This window comes from Anomaloglossus baeobatrachus, chromosome 1, assembly GCF_048569485.1.
Source record: "Anomaloglossus baeobatrachus isolate aAnoBae1 chromosome 1, aAnoBae1.hap1, whole genome shotgun sequence".
NCBI lineage: Eukaryota > Metazoa > Chordata > Amphibia > Anura > Aromobatidae > Anomaloglossus > Anomaloglossus baeobatrachus.
This window is the reverse complement of record NC_134353.1, coordinates 902617729-902636509: the sequence shown is the minus strand read 5'-3', so window position 1 is coordinate 902636509 and position 18781 is coordinate 902617729. Positions and strand designations below refer to the sequence as shown.

The window sequence follows — 18781 nt, the reverse complement described above, 5'->3', positions numbered from 1 at the left end:
CCCACTTTCCCATAAACATGCATGCTCAGTTCAGCCGAGTGTGCATGTGTTTTCAATGCAGAAAAAGGGAGTAAGCTGCTGATTTGGATTTTGTTTAACACATTTTCTCTGCTGTATTGTTAGTAGTAATCTCACTCAGCTCTGCAGTGAGATCAGGAGAGCAGACTGTCAGTCACTACATGTCTCACACTGGTAACACCCACTTTTAATATATATAAAGCCCTAGATGCAAACTTTCATGGAAATCTATGTCCCCCCCATAGATATCAACAGCTCATTTACATATATATATATATATATATATATATATATATATGTATATACACAGTACAGACCAAAAGTTTGGACACACCTCCTCATCTCTAGAACAATTGTTAAGAGGAGACTTTGTGCAGCAGCCTTCATGGTAAAATAGCTGCTAGGAAACCACAGCTAAGGACAGGCAACGAGCAGAAGAGACTTGGACACAAGGAATGGACATTAGACCAGTGGAAATCTGTGCTTTGGTCTGATGAGTCCAAATTTGAGATCTTTAAATCCAACCACCGCGTCTTTGTAGAAAAGGTGAACGGATGGACTCTACATGGCTGGTTCCCACCGTGAAGCATGGAGGAGGAGGTGTGACGGTGTGGGGGGGCTTTGCTGGTGACACTATTGCGGATTTATTCAAAATTGAAGGCATACAGAACCAGCATGGCTACCACAGCATCTTGCAGCGGCGTGCTATCCCATCCGGTTTGCGTTTAGTTGGACCATTATTTATTTTTCAACAGGACAATGACCCCAAACACCCCTCCCGGCTGTGTAAGGGCTATTTGACTAAGAAGGAGAGTGATGGGGTGCTACGCCAGATGACCTGGCCTCCACAGTCACCAGACCTGAACCCAATCGAGATGGTTTAGGGTGAGCTGGACCGCAGAGTGAAGGCAAAAGGGTTAACAAGTGCTAAGCATCTCTGGGAACTCCTTCAAGACTGTTGGAAAACCATTTCCAGTGACTACCTCTTGAAGCTCATCAAGAGAATGCCAAGAGTGTGCAAAGCAGTAATCAAAGCAAAAGGTGGCTACTGTGAAGAACCTAGAATATAAGACATATTTTCAGTTGTTTCACACTTTTTTAAGTATTTCATTCCACATGTGTTAATTCATGGTTTTGATGTCTTCAATGTGAATCTACAATTTTTAGAAGGTGTGTCCAAATATATATATATATTTATGTGCATATATGTGTACATGTGTGTATATACTGTATATAGAAATGGTATCTTTTATACATTTATATATATATATATATATGTATATATATATATACTTATACATAGATACACACACACACGCAAAATAACATAATAATAATACAGTATATATATATATATATATATATATATATATATATATATATAAAAATGTGTATGTGTTTGTCCGCTAAAGGAATCTGCACCTTTGCATTTACAGTCACAAAATTTTGCAAAGACGCCCCATTTAACTCAGGGAACGTCATAGACTAAGTTTTGAGGGGAAATTTTAACCCTGCGCTTTACTGTTATTTTCCCCCCAAAAAACGCTTACTTACTATTTGGATGTTTGAGGCAATATATTGGCTGTTTTGACAGAGCCTGGATATTTATCAGGTGGCCTATAGCAGCCAATCACAGCTCTGCTCCTATTTTCCTACAGGTCATTATTGGAGCTCTGATTTGCTATAGGCAACAAAGGACATTTTTAAAATAAGAAGCTTATGTGTCAGTTAATATGATTTTGGTGATGAGAGGGAGAGTGGGGAGAGACAGAGAAAGGGAGAGTGGGAGAGAGAGACAGAGAGCGAGTGGGGGAGAGGTAGAATGAGTGATGACAGTGGGAGAGTGAGAGAAAGGAAGAGTGAGAGAGTAGAAGAGAAAGGGGAGGAGAGAGAGATAGTGGGAGACAGGGAGATTGGGAGATTGGGAGAGAGGAACAGTGGGAGGGAGAGAGAGGGAGAGCGAGAGTAGGAGAGAGAGAAAGGAGGGAGTGGGAGAGAGGGAGAGTGGGAGAGAATGGGAGTGTCAGAGAGTAGGAGAGAGGGACAGAGAGAGAGGGAGAGTGGGAGAGGGAGAGTGGGAGAGAGGGAGAGGGAGAGTGGGCGAGAGGGAGAGGGAGAGTGGGATAGAGGGAGAGGGAGAGTGGGCGAGAGAGAGAGGGAGAGTGGGAGAGAGGGAGAGTGGGGGGAGTGAGAGAGAGTGAGAGAGGGAGAGAGGGAGAGTGGGAGAGAGGGAGAGTGAGAGAGAGTGAGAGAGAGTGAGAGAGGGAGAGTGGGAGAGAGGGAGAGGAGAGAGAGAGGGAGAGTGAGAGAGGGAGAGTGGGAGAGAGGGAGAGAGGGAAGAGTGGGAGGAGAGTGGGAGAGTGGGAGAGAGGGAGAGTGGGAGAGTGGGAGAGGGGAGAGAGGGAGAGTGGGAGAGTGGAGAGGAGAGTGAGTGAGAGGGAGAGAGGGAGAGTGGGAGAGTGGGAGAGAGGGGAGAGGGAGAGTGGGAGAGAGAGTGAGAGAGGGAGAGTGGAAGAGAGGGAGAGTGGGAGAGTGAGAGAGAGTGAGAGAGGGAGAGTGGAAGAGAGGGAGAGTGGGAGAGTGAGAGAGAGGGAGAGTGGGGAAAGTGGGAGAGAGGGAGAGTGGGAGAGTGAAAGAGAGTGAGAAAGGGAGAGTGGGAGAGAGGGAGAGTGGGGGAGTGAGAGAGAGTGAGAGAGGGAGAGGGAGAGTGGGAGAGAGGGAGAGTGGGAGAGTGTGAGAGTGGAGAGAGAGTGAGAGAGGGAGAGTGGGAGAGGGAGAGTGGGAGAGTGGGAGAGTGGGAGAGTGAGAGAGGAGAGTGGAGAGAGGGAGAGTGGGGAGAGTGAGAGAGAGAGGGAGTGAGAGAGGGAGAGTGGGAGAGAGGGAGGGTGGGAGAGGGAGAGGGAGAGTGAGAGAGAGTGAGAGAGGGAGAGTGGGAGAGAGGGAGAGGGAGAGAGGGAGAGTGAGAGAGAGTGAGAGAGGGAGAGTGGGAGAGGGGAGAGTGAGAGAGAGTGAGAGAGGGAGAGTGGGAGAGAGGGAGGGTGGGAGAGAGGGCGAGTGGGAGAGAGGGAGAGGTGGAGAGTGAGTGAGAGTGAGAGAGGGAGAGTGGGAGAGAGGGAGAGGGAGAGTGGGAGTGGGGAGAGTGGGAGAGTGGGAGAGTGAGAGAGGGAGAGTGGAGAGAGGGAGAGTGGGAAAGTGAGAGAGTGAGAGGGAGAGTGGGAAGTGAGAGAGAGTAAGAGAGGGAGAGTGGGAGAGAGGGAGAGTGAGCGAGAGAGAGGGAGAGTGGGAGAGAGGGAGAGTGGGGGAGGAGTGTGAGAGAGGAGAGAGGGAGAGTGGGAGAGAGTGAGGGAGAGTGAGAGAGTGAGAGAGAGTGAGAGAGGGAGAGTGGGAGAGAGGGAGAGGGAGAGAGGGAGAGTGAGAGTGAGAGGGAGAGTGGGAAGTGGGAGAGAGTGAGGAGAGTGGGAGAGTGGAGAGTGGGAGAGTGGAGAGTGGAGAGAGGGAGAGTGGGAGAGAGGGAGAGGGAGAGTGGAGAGAGGAAGAGTGGGAGAGAGAGTGAGAGAGGGAGAGTGGAAGAGAGGGAGAGTGGGAGAGTGAGAGAGAGTGAGAGAGGGAAGTGGAAGAGAGGGAGAGTGGGAGAGTGAGAGAGAGGAGAGTGGGAAAGTGGGAGAGAGGGAGAGTGGGAGAGTGAAGAGAGTGTGAAAGGGAGAGTGGGAGAGTGGGAGTGAGGGTGTGTGGGGGAGTGTGAGAGTGAGAGAGGGGAGAGTGGGAGAGAGGGAGGGTGGGAGAGGGAGAGTGAGAGAGAGTGAGAGAGGGAGAGAGGGAGAGTGAGAGAGGGAGAGTGAGAGAGAGTGAGAGAGGGAGAGTGGGAGAGTGGGAGAGAGGGAGTGTGAGAGAGAGTGTGAGGGGGAGAGTGGGAGAGTGGGAGTGAGGGTGGAGTGAGAGAGAGTGAGAGAGGGAGAGTGGGAGAGAGGGAGGGTGGGAGAGGGGAGAGGGAGAGTGAGAGAGTGGGAGAGTGAGAGAGGGAGTGTGTGAGAGAGTGAGAGAGGGAGTGTGGGAGAGAGGGAGAGTGAGAGAGAGTGAGAGAGGGAGAGTGGGAGAGTGGGAGAGAGGGAGAGTGAGAGAGAGTGAGAGAGGGAGAGTGGGGAGAGAGGGAGGGTGGGAGAGAGGGCGAGTGGGAGAGAGGGAGAGGTGGAGAGTGAGAGAGAGTGAGAGAGGGAGAGTGGGAGTGAGGGAGAGGGAGAGTGGGATAGAGGGAGAGTGGGAGAGTGGGAGAGTGAGAGAGAGTGAGAGAGGGAGAGTGGAAGAGAGAGAGAGTGGGAAAGTGAGAGAGAGTGAGAGAGGGAGAGTGGGAAAGTGAGAGAGAGTAAGAGAGGGAGAGTGGGAGAGAGGGAGAGTGGGCGAGAGAGAGAGGGAGAGTGGGAGAGAGGGAGAGTGGGGGAGTGAGAGAGAGAGGGAGAGAGGGAGAGTGGGAGAGAGGGAGAGTGAGAGAGAGTGAGAGAGAGTGAGAGAGGGGAGAGTGGGAGAGAGGGAGAGGGGTGAGAGGGGAGTGTGGGAGAGTGAGAGAGGGAGAGTGGGAAGTGGGAGAGAGGGAGTGAGGGAGTGTGGGTGAGTGGGAGAGGGAGAGTGGGAAAGTGGGTGAGAGGGTGAGTGGGAGAGTGGGTGAGAGGGAGAGGGAGTGTGGGAGAGAGGAAGAGTGGGAGAGAGAGTGTGAGAGGGGAGTGTGGAAGAGAGGGGAGAGTGGGAGAGTGAGAGAGAGTGAGAGAGGGAGAGTGGAAGAGAGGGAGAGTGGGAGAGTGAGAGAGAGGGAGAGTGGGAAAGTGGTGAGAGGGAGAGTGGGAGAGTGAAAGAGAGTGAGAAAGGGAGAGTGGGAGAGTGGGAGTGTGGGAGAGTGAGAGAGGGAGAGTGGGGGAGAGGGAGAGGGAGAGTGGGATAGAGGGAGAGTGGGAGAGTGGGAGAGTGAGAGAGAGTGAGAGAGGGAGAGTGGAAGAGAGAGAGAGTGGGAAAGTGAGAGAGAGTGAGAGAGGGAGAGTGGGAAAGTGAGAGAGAGTAAGAGAGGGAGAGTGGGCGAGGAGAGAGAGAGGGAGAGTGGGTGAGAGGGGAGTGTGGGGAGTGAGAGAGAGAGGGAGAGAGGGAGAGTGGGAGAGAGGGAGAGTGAGAGAGAGTGAGAGAGTGTGAGAGAGGGAGAGTGGGAGTGAGGGAGAGGGAGAGAGGGAGAGTGGGAGAGTGAGAGAGGGAGAGTGGGAAAGTGGGAGAGAGGGAGAGTGGGAGTGAGGGAGTGTGGGAGTGTGGGTGAGGGAGAGTGGGAAAGTGGGGTGAGTGGGAGAGTGGGAGAGAGGGAGAGGGAGAGTGGGAGAGAGGAAGAGTGGGTGAGAGAGTGAGAGGGGAGAGTGGAAGAGAGGGAGAGTGGGAGTGTGAGAGAGAGTGAGAGTGGGTGTGTGGAAGTGTGGGAGAGTGGGAGTGTGTGTGTGAGGGGAGTGGGAAGTGGGTGAGTGGGAGTGTGGGTGTGTGAAGTGAGTGAGAAGGGAGTGTGGGAGAGTGGGTGAGTGGGGGGTGTGGGGTGAGTGGGAGTGAGGAGAGTGGGAGAGTGTGAGAGTGAGTGAGTGTGAGAGAGGGAGTGTGGGAGAGGGAGAGTGGGTGTGAGGGTGAGTGGGAGAGGTGGGGAGTGTGAGTGAGTGAGTGAGGGAGTGTGGAAGTGAAGGAGAGTGGGTGTGTGAGTGAGTGAGAGGGTGTGTGGGAAGTGAGAGAGTGAGGGAGTGTGGGAGTGTGGGAGAGAGAGAGAGTGAGAGAGAGTGAGAGTGAGAGAGGGAGAGTGGGAGAGTGAGAGAGAGAGGGAGAGTGGGAAAGTGAGAGTGAGGGTGTGTGGGTGAGAGGGAGAGTGAGAGAGGGAGAGTGAGAGAGAGTGAGAGAGGGAGAGTGGGAGAGTGGGAGAGAGAGAGAGTGAGTGAGAGTGAGAGAGGGAGAGTGGGAGAGAGGGAGGGTGGGAGTGAGGGCGAGTGGGAGAGTGGAGGAGGTGGAGAGTGAGAGAGGGACAGTGGGAGAGAGGGAGAGGGAGAGTGGGATAGAGGGAGAGAGGGAGAGTGGAAGAGAGGGAGAGTGGGGAAGTGAGAGAGAGTGAGAGAGGGAGAGTGGGAAAGTGAGAGAGAGTAGAGAGGGAGAGTGGGAGAGAGGGAGAGTGGGAGAGAGGGAGAGTGTGAGAGGGAGTGTGTGTGTGGGAGAGAGGGTGAGAGGGTGAGTGAGAGAGAGTGAGAGAGGGAGAGTGGAAGAGTGAGAGAGAGTGAGAGAGGGAGAGTGGAAGAGAGGGAGAGTGGGAAAGTGAGAGAGAGTGAGTGAGGGAGAGTGGGAAAGTGAGAGAGAGTAAGAGTGGGAGTGTGGGAGAGAGGGAGAGTGGGCGAGAGAGAGAGGGAGAGTGGGTGAGAGGGAGAGTGGGGGAGTGAGAGAGAGTGAGTGAGGGAGAGTGGGAGAGAGGGTGAGTGAGAGTGAGTGTGAGAGAGTGAGAGAGGGAGTGGAAGAGAGGGAGAGTGGGAGAGTGAGAGAGAGAGGGAGAGTGGGAAAGTGAGAGAGAGGGAGTGTGGGAGTGTGGGAGTGAGAGAGTGAGAGAGAGAGAGGGAGAGTGGGAGAGTGAGAGAGAGAGGGAGAGTGGGAAGTGAGAGAGGGAGAGTGGGAGAGAGGGAGAGGGAGTGTGAGAGAGAGTGAGAGAGGGAGAGTGGGAGAGTGGGAGAGAGAGTGAGTGAGAGAGAGTGAGAGAGGGAGAGTGGGAGAGAGGGAGGGTGGGAGAGAGGGCGAGTGGGAGAGAGGGAGAGGTGGAGAGTGAGAGAGAGTGAGAGAGGGAGAGTGGGAGAGAGGGAGGGGAGAGTGGGATTGAGGGAGAGAGGGAGAGTGGAAGAGAGGGAGAGTGGGAAAGTGAGAGAGAGTGAGAGAGGGAGAGTGGGAAAGTGAGAGAGTAAGAGAGGGAGAGTGGGAGAGAGGGAGAGTGGGAGAGAGGGAGAGTGAGAGAGGGAGAGTGAGAGAGGGAGAGAGGGAGAGAGGGAGAGTGAGAGAGAGTGAGAGAGGGAGAGTGGAAGAGAGGGAGAGTGGGGTGTGTGAGAGAGAGGGGGAGTGTGGGTTTGTGAGAGTGAGGGTGAGTGGGAGAGTGGGAGAGAGTGAGTGTGAGAGTGTGTGTGAGTGTGTGTGGGAGTGTGGGAGAGTGAGTGAGGAGGGGAGTGGGAAAGTGAGTGTGAGGGAGTGGGAGAGAGGGAGAGTGAGAGAGGGAGAGTGTGAGAGAGTGTGAGAGGGAGAGGGTGTGAGTGTGTGAGGGAGTGTGAGTGAGAGGGAGAGGGAGAGTGGGGTTTGAGGGAGAGTGGGAATGTGAGAGTGAGTGAGTGAGGGAGAGTGGGAAAGTGAGAGAGAGTAAGAGAGGGAGAGTGGGAGAGAGGGAGAGTGGGCGAGAGAGAGAGGGAGAGTGAGAGCGGGAGAGTGAGAGAGGGAGAGAGGGAGAGAGGGAGAGAGGGAGAGTGGGAGAGAGGGGAGAGTGAGAGAGGGAGGGTGGGACACAGGGAGAGTGGGAGAGAATGGGAGTGTAAGAGAGGGACAGAGAGAGAGGGAGAGTGGGAGAGAGGGCGAAAGACAGAGAGAGAGACTTAGTTACTATCCCAGGCAATGCCGGGTACTACAGCTAGTTTTTTATATATATATATATATATATATATATTAGTTATATTCATATTATATTTACAGTGTATATATGTAAATATACACACGCATTTTATATTTACTTTTTGTTTATTGTTAACCCTGAGCTATAATATTGATTTCTCCGCTGTAGTTATTGGCTAAAGGGAGCCCCAAAGCAAAATTTACTGTGAATTCTCCGGCGCGCTCGTTACCTTCTTGAATGAAATATCACATTTATTTTGTTGGTTTTATATATATATATATATATATATATATATATATATATACTGTGAGACTGTGACCGGGGTTATCTATGACGGCCGGTATGTCTCGCCCAGGTTGTGCTCACTCCATGATAGAAAGTAAATCCACTATAGGGTTAATGCTGTTTCCCTACAGGCTTAAGGAAGGGTTAAAAGGAAACAGGAACGAGGGCAGGTGTGCCGGGTGTGGGGGGAAGTGACCAGAACTTCCTGAGCCCTCTGCTGGAGAGGCACATGTATTTTGTTATGGACTTTTTGTTTGGACATTAAACACCGTGTGCTGTGAACCTTGATGCCTGGATCCCGTGTCTTCTGCTGCGCAGCCGACCGCGCTACCTCACAATACAAATATTACTTTAAGATGTTCTTATACACTGACACATATGGACACTGACATTTCTCTTTCTTACTGAATACCCAGCGCACAGCTCATAACATGCAGTTCACATCTAGTTAATGTCTACGCCAAGATAAGCGGTGCCAGAAGAAGAAATCACCTGGATGGCAATCTACATGGGTGGGGTCCCCTCTCCCACACATTGGCAGAGAAAGAGAGCAAACCAGAGGGGTGTGAAGAGAGGAGAGAAGAGGGGGAGAGCGCTGCTGAGAGCGAGACTGTGCTCATTACTGGAGAAGGGACAGGCAGTGACATAACGCTGCCACATGGACGTAGACGAGACTCATCGGATGCAGATGAATGGGACTGGCCGAGGTTTGGTTACTTTGTACAAGTCTACATACCAAGGCAATAAAAACATATATATGAATGATCCTTAGATATTGCAAAGATATGGCTACATCTTTAGTTCATACAGGTCCATGTAACTGACCCATAGACACTCCATGTGCTATTGAATGGTGTAATAAGGCACCATATTGTCCCCTAAAAGCGATACTGAAGGATTGTGTATGATTGGGTGCCTCACATAGTCCGGTATGGGCCTATATGTCAGCTCTTGCACCGGGTGATTCCGGCCAGCCTTCTCTGCTGTTGGAGATTGCAACCTGAAACATGATAAAAAGGGGAGAAGTTGACTCAATCTTTGCATTGTGTGTCTGTATGTGCCACAGTAAGCATGGAGAACAGAAAGAGGAGAAGAAAACTGTCTGAGGACTTAAGAACCAAAATTGTTCAAAAAAAATATCAATAATCTCAAGGTTACAAGTCCATCTCTAAAGATCTTGATGTTCCTTTGTCCACAGTGCGCAACATAATCAAGATGTTTACTACCCATGGCACTGTAGCTAATCTCCCTGGATGTGGAAAATTGATGAAAGGTTGAACCACAGCATAGTTTGGATAGTGGATAAGCTGCCCCAATCAGGTTCTAAAGAAATTCCAGCTGTCCTGCAGGCTCAGGGTGCATCAGTGTCAGCGGGAAATGAAACACTATGGAGGAGACCCAGGAGGACCCCACTGCTGACACAGACATAAAAAAGCTAGACTGCAGTTGCCAAGTTGTACGTGAGTAAGCAAAATCCTTCTGGGAAAGCGTGTTCTGGACAGATGAGACCAAAATAGAGCTTTTTGGTAAAGCACATCATTCTACTACATTTATCACAATCAGAATGAAGCCTACAAAGAAAAGAACACAGGACCTACAGCCAGGTATGGTGGAGGCTCAGAGATGTTTTGAGGTTTTTTGCTGCCTCTGCAACTAGGGGCCTTTACTGTGCGCAAGACATCATGATATCTGAACAATATCAAAGGATTTTGGGTGGCAATGTAGGGCCCAATGTCAGAAATCAGGATTTGCGTCCTAGGTCAGGGGTCTTCCAGCAGGACAATGACCTTAAACACTTGAAGAAGCCCGCAGAAATGAAAAGAAAGAAAGTGCTGGAGAGATCTGAAGTGGCAGCAATGAGTCCGGATCTAAATCCCATTGACACCTGTGGAGAGACCTTAAAATTTCTGTTGGGGGAAGAAAAGACGTCTCCAGATATGAGAGACCTGCAGACGTTTATAAAGAAGAGTCCAAGATTCCAGGTGAGAGGAGTAAGAAGCTTGTGGACGGTTATAGGAAGTGATTGATTGCGGCTATTTATTATAAGGGTGTGCAAACAAATATTAGGTTGAGGGTGCAACAATTTTGTCCGGCCCATTTTTGGGGTATTGTGTGACATTATGTCCAATTTCCCTTTTTTCTAATTTTTTTATGTTGTTCCATTCACACAATGAAAATAAACATGTGTATATAAGAAAACGAGTCCATTTTCTGGAATAGTTTCAGGGTGCCAACACTTTCGTCCATGACTGTAGAAGGGAACATTGAGTAAATACTTTATATGGGAGAAGACGCCGGTTCTCAGATGTCGTTAGAGACATGTTGCTGTTGCTGGACCTCGGTTTTGAGGTTTCGGCAGCAGATATAGTGTTAACAAGACATTAGCTAATGTTGTCCTCCCCCGGAGCAGAGGAAAGGCGCAGCCTGTCTGTTTTATGTGGTTGACATTACTGAACTCGAGAACCGTACAGCAGCTGGCTGAATGGGATCCAGCAGCAGGAATAGGAAGCCGCCTGCCCTGCTGGATCTGGACTCAGCAGTATACACCATGGGGCTGCTCTGTCCTGGTCAAGACCCTATAGATAACAGCAGAGACTTATAATTAGGGGGGACACAAAAATCCCCCCATTTACCCTATCTATCACAGGCGGGGACCCCTCAGCCTCATTCCAAATCCTCCCACCTCTGGGGAAACCTTCGCAGTGGATGAGGTTTCTTCTCTTTCCATCTAGCTGGAAATCAGCAACTGGTCAGGGTGGATTTATGTCATACGGGGCAACTAAAAAATACCGCAATCCACCCCACCCAACCCCGCCTCTGATGGATCTACGCAAATAACATTTATGTGATTTTTATAAAATATGAAAGGTCATAAAATGATCAGTCAATAGAACTAACCTGCTCTGCTTGCTGATGGTTTCCATGTAAGGCTAATTTCACACATCAGTTTTTTTCCATCAGGTACAATCCGGAAAAAAACGGGAAAAACTGATCCGGTGCCGGATCCGTTTTATCCCCATTGATTTGTATTAGCGCCAGATTGTGCCTGATGTCCTTGCGTTGCATCCGGCTTTTGCCGGATCCGTCATAATTGCCTAAAGCGGCGGCCGGAGGGAACGTATCTTGTAATATTTTTTTGTCCAGCAAAAAAAACGCATGGCGCCGGATCCGGTGCGATACGGCGTGTTTTACAATGGAAGCCGATGGACGCCGGATCCGGCGTAATGCGGTAAAAAACGGATGCGGCCGCCGGATCAGTTTTTGTAAAATGAGCATGCTCCAATGTATTGAAAAAACGGATCCAGCAAAAAAAAAAACGGACGAAATAGATGCAAAAACGGATGCGCCGGATCCGTTTTTTGACGGATCAGGTATATTGATACAGTCAAAAAAAAGGATCAGGCACATCAGTTTTTGCATATTCTGCGCCGGATCCGTTGCATCAGGCACACACCGGATTGTGCCTGATGCCAAAAACTGATGTGTGAAATTAGCCTAAGAGATTATAATTAGGGATGATCGAATACTACAAATATCCGACTTCGCGAATATCCGACGAATAGGTCGCCGCTATGCGAATATTCGATGCGCAATGTAAGTCTATTGGAAGCCCGAATGATTGTTATTCGGGTTTCCCATAAACTTACATTGCGCATCGAATATTCGCGAATAGTCGAATAGCGGCAAATTATTCGGCGAATATTCGCGAAGTCGGATATTTGTTGTATTCGATCATCCCGAATTATAATAAGCCCTGTACACCATCCCTCGCCTTCCTATCAGTAGTTTCTATTTAGCTTCAAGATTTATGGCTGCAGTTTTGGGTCAGTTTTCCTTGTGGTTGTGTTGCTGTTTGTTGCACCAAGTAATGAGTGAGCACTACCATGCTCAGGTGCGTGGTTATTATAACTAGTGATGAGTGGGCACTACCATGCTCGGGTGCTCGGTATTCATAAGTAGTGATGAGCGGGCACTACCATGCTCGGGTGCTCAGTACTCGTAACTAGTGATGAGCGGGCACTACCATGCTCGGGTGCTCAGTGCTCGTAACTAGTGATGAGTGGGCACTACCATGCTCGGGTGCTCAGTACTCGTAAGTAGTGATGAGTGGGCACTACCATGCTCGGGTGCTCAGTACTCGTAACTAGTGATGATCGGGCACTACCATGCTCAGGTGCTCAGTACTGGTAACTAGTGATGAGTGGGCACTACCATGCTCAGGTGTTCGGTACTCATAACTAGTGATGAGCGGGCACTACCATGCTCGGGTGCTCAGTACTGGTAACTAGTGATGAGCGGGCACTACCATGCTCGGGTGCTCGGTGCTCGTAACTAGTGATGAGTTGGCACTACCATGCTCGGGTGCTCAGTACTCGTAACTAGTGATGAGCGGGCACTACCATGCTCGGGTGCTCAGTACTCGTAACTAGTGATGAGCGGGCACTACCATGCTCGGGTGCTCAGTACTCATAACTAGTGATGAGCAGGCACTACCATGCTCAGGTGCTCAGTATTCGTAACTAGTGATGAGCGGGCACTACCATGCTCGGGTGGGTGCTCAGTACTGGTAACTAGTGATGAGCGGGCACTACCATGCTCAGGTGCACAGTACTCGTAACTAGTGATGAGCGGGCACTACCATGCTCAGGTGCTCGGTACTCATAACTAGTGATGAACGGGCACTACCATGCTCGGGTGCTCGGTACTCGTAACTAGTGATGAGCGGGCACTACCATGCTCGGGTGCTCAGTACTCGTAACTAGTGATGAGCGGGCACTACCATGCTCGGGTGCTCGGTACTCGTAACTAGTGATGAGTGGGCACTACCATGCTCGGGTGCTCAGTACTCGTAACTAGTGATGAGTGGGCACTACCATGCTCGGGTGCTCGGTACTCGTAACTAGTGATGAGTGGGCACTACCATGCTCGGGTGCTCAGTACTCGTAACTAGTGATGAGTGGGCACTACCATGCTCGGGTGCTCGGTACTCGTAACTAGTGATGAGTGGGCACTACCATGCTCAGGTGGTCGTAACTAGTGATGAGCGGGCACTACGATGCTCAGGTGGTCGTAACTAGTGATGAGCGGGCACTACCATGCTCGAGTGGTCGTAACTAGTGATGAGCGGGCACTACCATGCTCAGGTGCACAGTACTCGTAACTAGTGATGAGCGGGCACTACCATGCTCAGGTGCACAGTACTCGTAACTAGTGATGAGCGGGCACTCTTCAGTAGTATCTACCTTATCTGTGTGATGTCCATGATGGTCATGGAGGGTACACAGATGTAGTTCATGGTTTGTAAAGGGGGCCAGATACCAGGTCATGATATACTGTGCTGACTGTCTCTATCCAGCTTGCTGATGGTTTCTACTCAACAGGAAGTATGTAAGAGACATAAAGCAACAGAAAATCCCAATAAGCTTCCAACAGTATAATAACTAACAATGTAATATTACAGATTTTATATATAAATATATATATATATATATATATATATATATATATACCACTTCCATATACAGTATATACAGACATATACATATATATCTATATATCTATATATATATATGCACACAGATATATATATATATATATATATATATATATATATATATATATATATATATATATATATATATATATATATATATATATATATCTAACTATATACAGCAGCTGGTAACCTATAGACATATGAACTATTTGCTACATTTGGAGACATATGGAAGTAGAATAAAGGGAGGGCATTTAGCTGTTTAGAGTTCAGCTTGCCGCCTGAAGATTATATTACTGCCATATAACTGAATGCAGCATAATGGGACCTGACAGGTTCTGAACTATCAGATTTTCCATATTATTGGACCGTCATTGGAGGCTGGATAATCTCGGTTCTCAGGCTGGAGCTTCATGACCTGGAGTCACTTCTGCTTCCAAGTAAATCTGCAGCATTCACAGAACTCCGGCTCTACCTTGAGATTAGCGGCAAAAATGCAAAACAAAAATCCAACCTTAGGGTAAAAAAAGACTCATAAAAATCTGCAGCTATCACTTTTTTTTTTAAAGGGATAGTGCCAATTATTACACAATGGCACCTGCCCGAGCATTAAGAGGGTCTGACATCTGGGGTCAATGCTCCTTCCGTTTTTCACCTTCACAGTAGCACTGCTGAGCAGGGGGCTGCTCCGTTCTGATAGAGTTATAGTTCCCTGCACATCAGGTAGATGGCAGTGCTGCTGAGAAGGGGAAAATCTGCTGCAGCACCTCTTCTTTTCCAAAGTCCGTTGAGGTCCGAACATACCCCCTCTGAACAGTAAGTGAAATATTATTTCTAATGGTGGAGAGGAGACAATTGCAGGAATATCAGATTCTTTTCACTAACACACCCATGATTAAATGAATTTTACGCCGAATTTTGGAGAATTTTTTATTTTATTATGATGCGTTAATATTTATTATTGCAGGAGCGGACACAGACGGAAGAAGGTCCCTGTGCAAGAACAGTATAGGGGCCATATGCTCCTCATAACGCAGCCCTTTATGTGTCTCCGGAGCTGCTGATTGCTCCTTGGAGGTGGATGTGGCCCCCCTTTACCTTTTGAGTCCCCTAATATATAGTTATAGGCAGCCTGTGGTCCCCCCTTTACCTTTTGGGTCCCCTAATATATAGTTATAGGCAGCCTGTGGTCCCCCTTTATCTTTTGGGCCCCTAATATGTAGTTTTATACAGCCTGAGGGTTTCCTAATATATAGTTATAGACAGCCTGTGGCCCTCCTTTACCTTTTGGGCCCCCTAATATGTAGTTGTAGACAGTCCGAGGGTCCCCTAATATATATAGTTATAGACAGCCTGAGGGCCCCCTAATGTATAGTTATAGACAGCCTGAGGGCCCCCTAATATATAGTAATAGACAGCCTGTGGCCCCCTTTATCTTTTGGGCCCCCTAATAAGTAGTTGTAGACAGCCTGAGGGCACCCTAATATATAGTTATAGACAGCCTGAGTTCCCCCTAATGTATAGTTATAGACAGCCTGAGTGCCCCCTAATGTATAGTTATAGACAGCCTGTGGCCCCTGTTTAGCTTTTGGGCCCCCTAATATATAGTAATAGACAGCCTGAGGGCCCCCTAATATATAGTTATAGACAGCCTGAGGGCCCCCTAATATATAGTAATAGACAGCCTGAGGGCCCCCTAATATATAGTAATAGACAGCCTGAGGGCCCCCTAATATATAGTTATAGACAGCCTGAGGGCCCCCTAATATATAGTAATAGACAGCCTGAGGGCCCCCTAATATATAGTTATAGACAGCCTGAGGGCCCCCTAATATATAGTTATAGACAGCCTGAGGGCCCCCTAATATATAGTTATAGACAGCCTGAGGGTCACCTTATAGTAATAGACAGCCTGTGGCCCCCCTTTAGCTTTTGGGCCCCCTAATATATAGTAATAGACAGCCTGAGGGCCCCCTAATATATAGTAATAGACAGCCTGAGGGCCCCCTAATATATAGTAATAGACAGCCTGAGGGCCCCCTAATATATAGTTATAGACAGCCTGAGGGCCCCCTAATATATAGTTATAGACAGCCTGAGGGCCCCCTAATATATAGTAATAGACAGCCTGAGGGCCCCCTAATATATAGTAATAGACAGCCTGAGGGCCCCCTAATATATAGTAATAGACAGCCTGAGGGCCCCCTAATATATAGTAATAGACAGCCTGAGGGCCCCCTAATATATAGTAATAGACAGCCTGAGGGCCCCCTAATATATAGTAATAGACAGCCTGAGGGCCCCCTAATATATAGTAATAGACAGCCTGAGGGCCCCCTAATATATAGTTATAGACAGCCTGAGGGCCCCCTAATATATAGTTATAGACAGCCTGAGGGTCCCCTAATATATAGTAATAGACAGCCTGAGGGCCCCCTAATATATAGTTATAGACAGCCTGAGGGCCCCCTAATATATAGTTATAGACAGCCTGAGGGCCCCCTAATATATAGTAATAGACAGCCTGAGGGCCCCCTAATATATAGTTATAGACAGCCTGAGGGCCCCCTAATATATAGTTATAGACAGCCTGAGGGTCCCCTAATATATAGTAATAGACAGCCTGAGGGCCCCCTAATATATAGTTATAGACAGCCTGAGGGCCCCCTAATATATAGTTATAGACAGCCTGAGGGCCCCCTAATATATAGTAATAGACAGCCTGAGGGCCCCCTAATATATAGTAATAGATAGCCTGAGGGCCCCCTAATATATAGTAATAGACAGCCTGAGGGCCCCCTAATATATAGTTATAGACAGCCTGAGGGCCCCCTAATATATAGTAATAGACAGCCTGAGGGCCCCCTAATATATAGTAATAGATAGCCTGAGGGCCCCCTAATATATAGTAATAGATAGCCTGTGGCTCCCCTTATAGTAATAGACAGCCTGTGGCTCCCCTTTAGCTTTTGGGCCCCCTAATATATAGTAATAGACAGCCTGAGGGCCCCCTAATGTATAGTTATAGACAGCCTGTAGCCCCCTTTAGCTTTTGGGCCTCCTAATATATAGTTATAGACAGCTTGAGGGCCCCCTAATGTATAGTTATAGACAGCCTGTAGCCCCCTTTAGCTTTTGGGCCTCCTAATGTATAGTTATAGACAGCCTGAGGGCCCCCTAATGTATAGTTATAGACAGCCTGCGGCCCCCCTTTAGCTTTTGGGCCCCCTAATATATAGTGATTTATAACAGATAGCCGTGATCTCCATCCTAAGGCTCTCGGGTATTGTGGAGCTCCTCCTCCCATCCTGCAGCTGTTAGGACATGGTGGGAGTTGTAGTTCCACAGCACCTGCAGCAGCACATATTGGAGATCACTGCTATATACAAAAAAAAAAATCACATAAAAAATATCTAATTGAGCCATAAAGCCGTCTGCACCCTCCATACACACGGTCACCCGAGCAAATCCTCCAAACTACATCTTTCCAGCTCTTCCCACCGCACGGAATCATCTAATCCCCCTTTAGCCGGTCATTTCTCTTTCATTGCAACATATCCAACAGGGCCGTCTCCGAAAATCATCCAGACCCTGGCTGTATCCTATAATGCACTATAATCGTCCGGGGCTTTATAAGGAATCATGTCACTGACCTTTCCTCCGCGTCCGTTGGAGCAGGCAGCGATTATAGAACTGCTGGTTTGTTCCAAAAGTAGGAAAAAAAATTCTATCAGTAGTGGTGGTGGTGGTGGGGGGTGTGGACTGGAAATTGTCATTGATTTGTATGAAGAGAGCACGGCTTCCCTAGGAGTGGTTACATGAATGTACTCCCACCACTCCCTCGTAACCAAAAGTATTTGGCGCGGAGCCCTTCCCGTCCACCTGTACAATTAAGCTCTGGGCTCGGTGTGGGACTATGCACCGTGCCATCTTTCATCAGCAGCACGATTACTTATACTGTAACCTAGACTGTCTACTACGGACCGAACGCAGGAAACGTCTTCAGTGCAGAAGCAATGGATAAAAGAATATCTCTGAAGAGGGACCAAAAATGCAAAATATGTCTCAGAGTCAAACATCTTTACCAGGTCCCATAGTAACGCTGGTGACTTTCAGCACTGCGACTTCTTCACGCCATTGACTCTAACATAAGATCTTCGCTGCTGATCATTAACCTGTAGTGTCAGGACACTGGTCATGGGCTACGAGCCCGTGACATTTTGGACTATATTCAGCTACAAGCTGTAGTATCCAGCGTTGCCCGGGATAGTAACTGTCTCTCTCATTAGCACTCTTTAACTGTCTGTCTCCCTCTCTGTCTGTTTGTCTCTCTCTGTCTCTGTCTGTTTCTGTGTGTCTCTGTCTCCGTGTCTGTCTCTGTGTCTTTGTGTGTGTCTGTCTCTGTTTGTCTCTGTGTAAGTCTATGTCTGTGTCAATGTGTGTCTCTGTGTGTGTCTGTCTCTGTGTCTCTGTCTCTGCCTCTGTGTGACTCTGTCTCTCTCTCTGTGACTCTGTCTCTGTCTGTGTGTGTCTCTGCCCCTGTCTCTGTGTGTGTCTGTGTCTCTGTGTGTCTGTTTGTCTCTGTGTGTCTCCATGTGTCTGTCTCTGTGTGTCTGTGTCTCTGTGTGTCTCTGCATGTCTCTGCCTCTGTGTGACTGTCTCTCTCTGTCTTTGTGTGACTCTGTCTCTGTGTCTGTCTGTGTGTCTCTGCCCCTGTCTGTCTCTGCCCCTGTCTCTGTGTGTCTCTGTCTGTGTCTGTCTCTACTGATATCATATTACCTCACACATAAGCTTCTTATACTAAGAATGTCCTTTGTTCCTATAGCAACCAATCACAGCTCCTATTAATGACCTGTAGCTCTCAGCTCCACTGACTTTAATGTAAGCAGGTTTTCTGGCGAATAACTGTAAAGCGCAGGGTTAAATTTTCCCCTCAGAACATAGTCTATGACGTTCCCTGAGTCAAATGGAGTGTCTGTGCAACATTTTGAGATTGTAAATGCGACGGTGCGGATTCCTTCAGCGGACACATACACACACATACATATACAAATACATACCGTACATACACATATGCTCAGCTTTTTATATTAGATTGCACCAAAAGACTGGAGATGAACAAATCTTTTCCAGAAACTTGAATTTTGCAGATTTGCTAGAATTTGGAAAGGGTTAAGAAATACATTAAAAAAAAATAGAAAATACTATTAATGACCTTGTGCATGGAATTGATAGTAAAGTGTCAGATTTGCTGATGACACCAAACTATGTAGGATATTAAAAACTGACCTTGATAGTACAATATTACAAAAAGATCTGGATAAGATGTCAGAATGGGCAGATACTTGGCA

The 18781-nt window shown here is 48.4% G+C and overlaps 1 protein-coding gene across 3 annotated transcripts in view; it reads right to left on the bottom strand.

The window, feature by feature from the left end:
• The window catches only part of ZBTB7C (zinc finger and BTB domain containing 7C), a 288510-nt gene that overhangs the window by 102532 nt on the left and 167197 nt on the right, over positions 1-18781 (bottom strand). The window contains exon 1 of one of the 3 annotated variants that reach the window (XM_075327292.1): positions 17084-17170. The exons of the other annotated variants lie outside the window; for them this stretch is intronic. The gene's annotated coding sequence lies outside the window, so the exon portion shown is untranslated. Of the gene's footprint in view, positions 1-17083; positions 17171-18781 lie in introns of those variants that run through there. 3 annotated transcript variants of the gene reach the window in all.